Here is a 9,932-nt window from a genome sequence, read left to right on the forward strand (position 1 = left end):
AGAGTTCGATTTATCCTAGTACCAAAATAAAAAAAATGGACAAAACCAGATGCTCCTGGACAGTGTCCATCTTTCTGTAAGAGACTGAACAGCATCAACCCATGGTGGTGAATATGGAGTCCAAGCAGTGCTGTGTACTGTATGGTATGAGTAAACTGAAAGTGGAGTTATGCACAAATAATGCACAGCCATCAGTCATGCATTAATTAAAATCATCGAGGACAACATAAAGTTTCCAAAACAATGTGGTCCATTTATTAGCTATAAACAATATTAAAAAGTAATAAAGACTACATACTAGTACCTATATACTGAAAATATGTGCAAATGACTTTTCACAGAATGCAGACTTCTTTGACAGAAATAATCTGCAGAAGTTATATTTGTTATCTGTGCTGTTGTACTGTACTGTTAGAATTTGTTTTCCTTTATCAGCATACTGTGAAATCTATTTGGAGGATGTTTTTATTTCAAATTTCAGTAGACTATCCTGTGGGACTGAAATTTCTATATCATAACATTGTATTGCTTCCATAGAGATAGATTTTTGTTAAAGACCACTACTCATGCACCAAAGAGACAGTAGATGGCGTCACTAAACTATGAATGACTTTGATCTCCACACTGCAGCCTATTGTACTGAGAAAATTGGACTTCCTCTAGTTCTGTAACTGACTTGTATAAGCATTTGGTAAGTGCTGATACAAACTGATAAAATAATAATAATGATAAAAATGCTCAAATATTCAAGAAACTTGTTTGCCTCACAGCACCAGTCAGATTCTAATCTCACAGTCACAACAAGGACTGTGATTGGTCGTCGGCCTCTGGGTGTTAGGGTGAGGGTTCAAAGGTCACTGAAGGGGGAGTGCAAAGCTCCTGTGCATCAGTCAGAGGTCAAGACCAGGTCAGACCCGTTTTGTGCGGCTTGAAGATTGAAAATGACTTCATTACTCAATTAAGTTACTCTTTCCACAAGTCTCACCTAAGTATACATGCATTTCCTCTTACACATACATATTTACAGAGGTGTTGTTCCTGTCAAGATGACCCATTAAGGTACATAGAGGTTAGAGAGGTATAAGTTGTAAGTTGTATAGACATAGAGGGTCGGTCCTATGCTGGAATGCAGTAAATCAAAGGTATAGAGGTTCGTTCCTATACAGGAGTACAATCCTTACATGCCTATTTTTATCTTTCTTTTGTCCTTTTTTAATGTCATTTTACCCAACAAATTCGGTCTTACTTTTGCTTGTATTTTTGATTTTTTTTCTTTTGCTTGCAGTTGTTTTAATCCATTTATTTATTTATTTTAAGTACTTTGACTTGCATTCTATGTATGGTGCTATATAAATAAAGTTATTATTATTATACATGCATTTCCTCAGAGAAATCAGGATGTGGGTCAGAGGATTGAACCGACAACAGTCTGGTTATTGGTCTGCCTCTTTGCTTGTAGGCCGACCTGCAGCTGAAGGTTGATTGTTACCATCCCATTAGTAGTCACTTAGCCCAGTGGTTCTCAAACTTTTTGGCTCATAACCCCTTAAAACAAAGCGATGTCTATTCGCAACCCCTGAATGATTTTCCCTTTGATTAATTATCAGAGGCCCAAAGGCTGAAAACCATTCAGTATTTCTCAAGAAAAAAGTTTAAAAAAAAATCTGAAAGAGGAACAAAAAAAGACATTAAATATGTATAGTAGAAATATGTTTTTCATATCCCATAAATCATCTTGAAACCCCCCAAAAATTGTCTCATGACCCCCTGGGGGGTTCCGACCCCCAGGTTGAGCACTACTGACTTAGCCAACAGCTCAGTTTAGATGACAGCTGGACTGCATGAGGTTATCCTCCATGTCACAATGAGTCTTCAAGGACCAGATCATCACAATAACAGCAGCAGGGTTTGGGGTTTGAGTCCCACTGCAGTCACATACACCCTACTGAAATAAGTTATCTACTGTTAGCTGCCCATGACCATTCCTCTTGTATTCCTCTTCTATTTCCTTTACAAAACCAGAGGAACAGAGTCTTTCTGTTGACATGAGGAGAGGATGCATGACAGACTCAAGCCTAGGAGGAAGATCAAGAGTTTTATGTCACCAGTTATGTCAGCGTTTACGAGGGGAACAAGCTGAATGGATGTCAGTGTGTGTGACCTGATGAAAGAGAGGCTCACGCTCCCTTTCACTCTCCCCTTCTTTTTCCCCGCCATCTCTCTCCCTCTCTCTCATTCCCCGCCGTCTCCACGGCGACCTGCAAAACAGCATCCCAGCTGTGTGTCTATGCGGAATGTATTACCAGAGGAGGCTGACATTTGCCACTCAGTAATGTAAATATCACCGCGAGCAACAAAGGTTCTCCTCTCTGATTGGGCAATGCATCCTTAGCTCTAATGATCCTGGCATCTTCTCCTATCATCGCTTCTCATATTCAGCGGCTCCAAACTAATTGGAGTATTTGACACACAAAATTGTTTGACCCGTTGCTACTTATCCTCCAGTCACTCTTAGCTTTTTTAATCTGCTCTCTCTCCAGCTATGGAGATCCACGCTATGGGGTCAAGTCGTCGGGTCAGTGGGAGTATGGGAGGTGGGGCAGGGGTGTCAAACTTTGGTCAATTCCTTATGCTCCTACCCCTCCACCTCCACACACACACACACACACAAATCCACGCCCTATTACTCCCCATTGTGATGTGATAAAGTGTAGAGTTCAAAGCGGCATGACACCTCCTAAGCGCTCCGTCGACGCTTATGGCGGGTCTGCGGTTGTAATTAGTGTGTTGGGGTTATGAATGATAGCAATAGAGCTCTATATATCAGCCTGGCTGTCAAACACCGGGGCAGCTATTTCATACCTCAGGCTAAAAAACACACACACACACACACACACACGGAGTAACACAACAGGACTGACCCAGTTTGCTCCCGTGCAGCTCACACAAAAGATGACCACCGCGGGGCAGAGGGATGCCTTTTTGCCACAGCCATTGCACATGAACGTGCCATGCACTCTGCTGATCAACATTAGTGTACATCACTGTGCATGTTGACATTGAAACTGGACATAGCACTCTGGGCTTGGCGAGGGTGTAGCATTCCTGTAGTTCCCTGCATGTTTCATGGGGGGAAATTAACACACAGCCAATGCTGGTCAGTTTTGACTATGGCTATAAGTTTGTTTTCCCTACCAGCACTATCGGTAAGATGTCCTATTCTGTTCTAAACATCATATTTGTTTGGTGAAATAGTGAAAATGGCTCATGAATTTTGGGATCAATCAGTCAAACCCTTGTTTCACTTTCTTCCCATCCAACTGGATCTGTAAAAGCTTTTCAGCAAGAGCTTTGTTCCCTCTGTCATTACAGCCCTCAACAAACTGCCTCAATAATATAATTTTGGCAAAATTTTCTTGCATATATATATATATATATTTCATATGCATATCTCTAGTGCCAATATGTCCATATGTGCTGTGAACTGTCAGTGTCTGATATTAGCCTACTATTCTGTATTGTTTTCCATATTCCTGTATTACTGTTCAATGTTAAAGTTTCCAGGCCATGAAAACGAAACTTACTCTACCTACCAACTGCAGCCAGTGGACATAAAAGGCATTACTCTGCTCTGAGTTTGTTAACATACTACTGCTGTCCACGGAGTAAAAGCAAGGCACCCAAGAATGATAAAGTTCCCTGCAGCCCTCCATCCCTCCCTCCTCCCCACCCTCTCCTCCTCCCGCCTGCTACTGGTTGTTTTGATGGAGGAGGTGGGAATCATGGGATTGTCCCCTGATGAGGTCTCATCCTCCCCCACCGCCGCTGTGACATTTTAATGTCACGAAAAGCGTCAGAGGGAGGGAGACCGAGAGAATACACGGAGGGATTTTTTTAAAGGAGGCGGTTGATTTCGTAACACTCCGAACATAATCAATTTGTGTGTCGCTGCTGTGGGCGTGTGTGTATGGATCAATGGGAAAGTGATCTCACAGCCATAGAAAACTCAACTTCAACACTGTTAAACATGCAGACAGCTGCTTATATGGCTCGAGGGCAAAGCATATATCAACAGTGAGGGAGAGAGAGAGAGAGAGAGAGAGAGAGAGAGAGAGAGAGAGAGAGAGAGAGAGAGAGCAGAAGTCAAACCATGTCCAGCATAACACTCCACACTCCTCTCTGTTATGGAGATGATGGGACTGTTATGGTTACAGACTGTGCTACTGAACTACTGAATAGTGTGACAGTATCTGTGTGTGTGTGTGTGTGTGTGTGTGTGTGTGTGTGTGTGTGTGTGTTCGTATGTATTGTTCTGTAGCCAAAGAGCAGTAAATGCACGAGTAGCGAAACTAAGAAAAATAGAAAGAGAAATGTTATCTCCTTTTAGTTATTTTTACTAAGTATTGTTGATATTGAAATGGACTGTATACCATTTAATAGAACTTAATAGTAGAAATTTTACTGATATTAAATGTAAACCCTAGTCATAACCTTTGACCTCTAAAACACACAAAAAACAGCTCATTGCTTTTTTGCCTTTTACGGCAGTATGTGTATGTGTGCATGGATGTGTGTTTGTGTGTGTGTGTGTGTGTATCTTCTCAAAGATCAGTGTGTTCTCGTGTGCAGCTGTGCCAGTCAGTGTAGCCGCCACAATGTTCAGATTTTCCTCTGCAGCTCTCCACTTGTACCTTCGTCTTTCTGTTTGTGTGCACTTTGTCCTTTCTCCTCGCTGAAACCAGACTGTAAAAAAAAAAGAAAAAAAGAAAAAAGTTGAAACCCTTTTCCCTTCAGTTCGACACACATTCAATCTCTTGCTCCATCATCATTCTCTATTATTACTCCTTTTCCACTGCATTGTCTCCAGCACTACATATTATAGTGTTATGGGAATATGCTTGCACCTATTATCTGACTATTGATTGCTTGCATTGTTGCAAATTTACAGTAGGAATTTTATTCTACTGGTGGACATATAAGTGGCTCTGGATAAGATAAGTGAATATAAACGCTCCCTCCTTTCTCATCACTTTCATATTCACTTGGAGACTCCATTCATTCTTTCATTATCTTTTCCTCATTATGTGCAGATCATTTTCTGTGAATGAACATTTTGTACAGTATGTTGAGTGTTGTATGTGGTATTGTATCTACCCAACTGTCTGTGGGTGGTCAACTCCTTCATTTAATAATCCCAATTCGCGTTGGGAGTATTGTGATCACGCTGCCCCTTCCAGGCCCTCTTTCTTTCCCTGCAGTCACATCATTTTCATCTGGCTGCCTAAGCCTGGCGTAAAATGCCAATGAAACAGTGATGACCTCATGTGATGAATCATAACATCAAATCGCTGGACGTGTGGAACTCAAGTGTGTGAAAACAAACACACTGTGAAAGACCAGGGCATATACACATCATGGCTTGAGGTCGATGTTTTCTCTTCCATCAGTGTGGTTATTTTGAATAATGGGGTTTAATGCGTTGAATGTTTTCGGAACAATTGCAAACAGCGACGTTGTAATCCGAGGCCCGGCCAAGGGGTTGAGCCGTTTGTCACTCAGGAGCTGAAGCCTTGTGGGTGCAGAGCCACGAAGCGTTAGTCATTTTTTGGGGTGGAACACTGGCTGTCATGTCAGTTTTGTACTTTTATATATGAGGCCTTGAGATACGTAACAACAATACAGTTTGTTTTTTTGGATAATGAAGTTACAGTGTAGTCCAGACTTGGATTAAGTGGTAGTTGCAAATTTGGGTAACACTTTACTTTACAATAGCCTTGTTCCAGTGTATAAACCTGTGTGCTAACCTATGGAAAAGTACTGTAAGTACACAATACGACTGTGTAGGTAGGCTACTTGATAACAATCTCCCTAATACATAATGTACTTACAACGGTGTAACACCCCATTCAAATGGCTTCATTAAAGCAGTGTTATTACTTCATTTAAGTTTAAAGCTACAATATGTAACTTTTTGCCTTGAGGCATCAAAGTGTACTGCAAGTCCCAACCTCCTCCTCCTCCTCCTCCTCCTCCTCCTCCTTTGGCCAAGTTCCCACTGCAACACCTGTCACTCATCTTGATAAGCTGTGTGATGAACTCTGAGATAATGTAGCGCTACTTGTTTACTGCGTAGAAAATGTAGTAAACTGGCTAGAATCCTGTCATCTCCCTCAGATGGCGTTTCACTTTAACTTCACTTGAGGGATTACATGCCCCTCTGTGGGCTGAGAAATTCTACAAGCCTTGGGTTTATGAAACTTTTACAAAACCAAATTAATAAAAGTTGACATTTTGGAGATACAAGTTTTTCACCAACAACAGTGATATCCTATTTATTTGTTGTTAGTTTAATGAGAAAAAAAAGTTTATGTTAAAATACCCTTCTTCTGCACTATTCCCATTGTTTCAGTTGAATAAATTGTGCAGCGGAGCGACTTCCCTGACAGTAAAAGAGAAATAGATTATATAACCGCTGTGGCTACTCTCCTGCTACTTGTTCAGCATATTCTCTGAGTCCAGCAGAGAGAAAGGCAGTCTTTGTGTGGCTATATTAAGTCACTAATCTAGAGAGTCAACAGACGGAGGTTTTCTCTGCCCCTGCGGTTCTGTGGCGGCAGCCCTGTTTGGGTGACGGCTGCCATTGAGCCTGCCCGTAAATGTCTTTGTGGTTTTCTCTAATTCCCTTCTTCCCAAGCCTATGTGTGTGTGTGTGTGTGTGTGTGCATGTGCATGTAACTGATGGATATCTGCTGCCCCAAATGAGAGGGTCTCTCCAGTGGTAGGACTTTGGGGTTTTTGGCCCCGCAGCAAATTACTGCCACCATGTACTGTGGCAGCCTTGTGTGTGTGTGTGTGTGTGTGTGTGTGTGTGTGTGTGTGTGCGCGTGTGTGTGTGCGTGTGTGTGTGTGTGTGTGTGTGTAAGAGAGAGTGAGAAAGAGAGAGAGAGAGATGTTAGGCTTAAAATGATGCACTGTGTAGCTTTGTGAAGTCATTATGTTGGAGAACGATTAAATTGCAATTAATTGATTATTGATTAAACTGAAACACCTCACTGACATCGGTCTCTATGGTCTTCATTCTGTCAGGCAAAAACAACTAGAAACTCAACACCACTGTTACACCTATGACTCAACCAGTGGTAGAATCTGGCGTACACACACACACATACACACACATACACACACACCCATACCCAGGCTTATCAGGTAAGATGGAGAGGTCACTGGTTAACATGCAGGGTTAGAGGTAACAGCTCTTTGGGTGGTTCATGACCTCTGAACTAACCAGCTGAAACCGCAGCCTCAAGCCATCCAGCCTTGTAGTATCACCTTTAGTTTTCGTCCTTTTCGACGGGTGGATTTCAAGGTTTTTGTTTTCCTATTCTGTTTATTTGTGTTTGATAGCAACCAACCCAGCTATTTTGTAATGGAAACACATGATCATTTCCCCCAAATTAAAAATCGCCAATAGACTACAATGAATGAGAACCATTGTGGAGACTTTATGTAAAACTTGTTATCTTTCTGCTGAAAATCCGGCCTTCCCCCTTCTCTCTCTTCTTATCCCTCTATTGCTTTACCAATCCTTATCCTTCTCTCCATCTCAGCCCTAAAGCCCCTGAAACGACAACTTGACGTCTTGCGGTTGATTGTTCAAAGCGTTTTCCAGCATGCCAGTTGGGCTCTCAAGACTTCGTAGGAGAATGTTTGTGGTTAGCCAACTGGTGGTTTCCACCGGGAAAACATTTTTCATATTAGTCGATAAAAGCCTTTGATAAGTGGTACGTACCGTATGCGGATATACACACACCGCCACACCACTGTTTGTGTGTGTGTGTGTGTGTGTGTTTAGGTGTGTGTGTCTGTGTAAAGATACAGTGTAATTGTCGCCGTATGCATCTGACATTTTGCGTGTGTTGCTTGTCTTTGTGCGTGTGTTCATGTGGGTAACAGTGGACCAAAGCGTCTGGAGCCATGTGAGGACCCGGGAGAGGCCACCCACTCAGACCCTGTGGACTGGGCCGTTAACAGACATTCCCAGTACTCCTTACCCAGTCCAGCCGCTTCCCGGCCAATTTGGACCGCTGCACCCTGATCCTGGGAACAGGCTGTACCTGCACTAATGAGCGCGTTCGCTGGAGTGTTTACATAAGGACTCTTAACTCTAGCTTGTTATGTAGTTCATAAAATAGTTTTAAACCTTTATTTATCCAGGGGAAGCAGACTGGGCACCATGCTTGTTTTCAGCGCCACCCTGCTTCATATTCATGCAGATCCACACATTCACACCTGGGAGCTGCCCAGTAAAACCACAGACTTCTACTGTTGGACACTGAGCAGCTCTACTGGAGGTTGGGGGTTCACTGCCTTGCTCAAGGGAACCTCAGCAGTGGTTGTTGGGGGAAGAGAGAGTGTTTCTTATTCCCTTTCCCCACCCAGACTTCTAAATGAATCTGACACTGCTTCTGCTATTCTCAACAAAACAACACATGCACTATACTGTATATAAACCAATATAGAGTACAACCTTGCACAATAGATTCACTAGTAATTGCATTTGGAATGTAAGGAAAGCCCAGCATTAAATCTATCTGTGATTTTGTGTACAAAATAGATAACAGCTAAGATAACTCCTAACCTGCATTGCCCTCTTCACTTCATCGGGACCGCAGGTGTCTGAGTTTATTGTGACAGCTTCACTTATTTTATTTATGCCTGGTGTGTTTTCTAAAAAACAGTAATAAATCAGATTAAATCAAATAATGAGGTATTGTGCAATCAAGGACGGAACTGGTATGCTGAGGAAAGGGGATTTTCTGTGTGCCTATGTGGAAACCGCATTTGGCTGCACAGCACGTAACTTATCACCTGATAATGCATATCTGATCTGCTCTGGATGTGGAAACTGCATGTTAGTTAATCATTTGGTTTCTGTGATGTTGCTATTAGTGGTAAAGCCTCAGTTTGGCTCGAGCCGTTTCCTCTGACTCACTGCAGCCATCAGTGTTATCTGAGGGTCAACTACCACCACCCTCTCTAATTTGTAAAACTCTGTGTGTGTGTGTGTGTGTGTGTGTGTGTGTGTGTGTGTGTCTAATTGGCTCAAGCAGACCGCTCCCATACATCTACCTATCCATTTCCCAGGAAGTCTCTATCTGTGCCATCAGCTCTAACAAAAGGTCCTGCTGGTTCTTCACACCACAGGCCCAGGTGAAGCCGGGTGGAGCCGGGGGGTTCGCGGCTCTTCGTCACCCCAGCCCTTAACAACCTGGCCCAGCCCGTCGTTTCTGACCTCCCCTCCCCTCAGGCGATGGTGCAGCTATGCGGCAGGGCAGCGGCCCACCTGAGTGCAGCCTCTGGCTACAAGTCAATGACCGTCCCGCTGTTGACAGAGGAGAACCTTTCTTAGATTGTTTTCATCTGCGTCTGTGTTTGTCCATCCGTCCGTCTGTTAGCAGGATATCTCAAAAAGTTGGGCACGGATTTGCACAAAACTTGGTATGAAGGTTGGTTATGGGCCAAGGAAGAACTGATTAACTTTTCATGTCGGTTGGCCAAATAAAAAGGGGGCGTGGTGGTGGGCGTGGCATATCACCAAAAGGTGCATAACTTCCTTACGGGGTGTTGTCAGACATGGCGGAGGTTTGTGCTCTGAGCACATTTTCTAGTTGTTTAGTGTGTTTTTATGCTATTTCTTTTTATTCAGTCACTGTTTTAATGTTATTGGTGTTCAGCACTTTGTAACGTTCGCAAGAAAAGTGCTATATGAATATGATTATTATCATCATTATTATTATTGTTGTTGTTGTTGTTACTCAAATCATTAGATTTATTATACACAGCTATACACAGCTTTTTTTAGGTTCCAGGTTCATCATAAAGAAAAGAGCAACAAAAGAGAAACAAAAGTGTAAAATTGAATTTGAAACCCA

This window comes from Centroberyx gerrardi, chromosome 3, assembly GCF_048128805.1.
Source record: "Centroberyx gerrardi isolate f3 chromosome 3, fCenGer3.hap1.cur.20231027, whole genome shotgun sequence".
Classification (NCBI taxonomy): Eukaryota; Metazoa; Chordata; class Actinopteri; order Beryciformes; family Berycidae; genus Centroberyx; species Centroberyx gerrardi.